Source organism: Belonocnema kinseyi, chromosome 6 (assembly GCF_010883055.1).
Source record: "Belonocnema kinseyi isolate 2016_QV_RU_SX_M_011 chromosome 6, B_treatae_v1, whole genome shotgun sequence".
Taxonomy (NCBI): domain Eukaryota; kingdom Metazoa; phylum Arthropoda; class Insecta; order Hymenoptera; family Cynipidae; genus Belonocnema; species Belonocnema kinseyi.
Window position 1 is genome coordinate 139611886 of NC_046662.1, and position 1796 is coordinate 139613681.

Consider the following 1796-nt stretch of genomic DNA (forward strand, 5'->3'; position numbering starts at 1 on the left):
ATGAAAGGAGATGAGGAAGGGGAGATCACATTCATAGGAAAGGGAGCAACAGTAATAGACTACATCTTGGCTGAAGAAAGAATGCGGCATATGATAGGGAGTTTGAAGGTAAGGAATGAGATAGGGTTCGAGCACTTCCCGGTCATAGCTACACTAAGAAGAGGCGTCAGTAAGCGCGGCAGAGGGAGAAAGGAAAAAGGGTGCGAACGAAACACGAAAATGGGAATCTGGGGGGTAGATAAATTAAACGAGTTTAAACACAAGATGGAAAAGGATAAGGTTAGGTATGAAAAAGAGGAGGGAATAGACTCGTTAGTTGAAAGGTTGAAGGGGTCCATTGAAAAGGTAAAGGATGAGCTGGGTATTAATGAAGAAAGAGTAGGGGGAAAGAGAGGCTGGTGGGACGAGGAATGCTGGGAGAGTAAAGAGAGAATAAAAGAGTGTGTGAGCAAATGGAGAAGAGGGGAAATGGAGAATGAGGAGTATAACAAGAGGAAAAAAGAACATGAGAAGATGCTGGAAATAAAAAGACAAAGGGGAAAGGAAGAATATAAAGCAGAAGTAGAAAAAGCGATTAAAGGAGGTATGTGTGATGTGATAAATAGGGATAGAGCGGAAAGAAAGGGCGTTAACGAAGAAATAGAAATGGAGGAATGGACGGATTATTTTAAGGGTCTATTAGGGGGAGAGCAAAATAAGATCAAAGGGGGAAAGTGTAGGATAGTCCAAAGAGAAATGGAGGAAGGGAACAAGATATCAAGAAAATAAGTGGATGAAGCAATAAATAGGTTAAAAAGAAACAAGGCGACGGAAGAAGATCCGATGGAGAACGAAGCGTTGAAGTTTGGAGGAGAAGGGATTAGGGATGGGATGTGGAAGATCTACAACAAGGTCTGGAAAGGGGAAGGTTGGCCGGAGAGTGGACGACGGGACTGGTGGTACCGCTTGTCAAGAAAGGAGAAGGAAAGAAGGTAGAGGAATACAGAGGGATCACTCTCATGTCAGTCGGCTATAAAATATATGCAGTAATCTTAAGAAATAGGTTGGAGAGTCAGCTAGAACAAAAAGAAAGTATCCCACATAATCAGACGGGATTTAGAAAAGGAATAGGAACTATAGACAACATCTACGTACTTAACTATTTAGTTAACAGAAATTTGGGGACGAAGAAAGGGAGACTAGTCGCTTTGTTCATAGATTTCAAAGCAGCGTTTGACTCAGTGAATAGAAAAGTACTATGGCAGGCAATGAAAGAGAGGGTTGTAGAGGAAAATTTAGTGGAGAGGATAAAGGAAATTTGTACTGAAACCAGGATTAGGGTGAAAATAGGAAAGAAAAAAGGGCAGGTTTTCTGGACAAGCCGAGGTCTAAGGCAAGGGTGTCTAAGGCGAGGTCTAAGGCAAGGGTGCCCTTTGAGTCCGTTACTATTTAGTATCCTAGTGGCAGACTTAGAGGAAAGGCTAAATGAGAAAAGGAAAGGAGGACCGGTTTTGGGTAATAGCAAACTATACTCTCTAGTATACGCGGACGATGTAGTTCTATTAGCAGATGATGAGAAGGAGATGAACCTAATGATGAGAATCTTCAAAGAGTATGTGGGAACAAAAGAGTTGACGGTGAACGTAGATAAGACAAAGGTGATGTGTTTCAGAAATGGAAAGAGCAAAATAAATTACGTTTGGAGGATGAACGGGCAAAAAGTGGAAATTGTGGAGGAGTTCTGTTACCTAGGTTTTTGGTTTGAGGCAGAAGGAGGAAACGAGCTGCAGGTGAGGAAAAGAATGGAATGTGCGAGT

The 1796-nt window shown here is 42.0% G+C and overlaps 1 protein-coding gene across 7 annotated transcripts in view; it reads right to left on the bottom strand.

The window, feature by feature from the left end:
* Positions 1-1796, bottom strand: part of LOC117174095 — a 298870-nt gene that overhangs the window by 216631 nt on the left and 80443 nt on the right. The window lies entirely within an intron of this gene.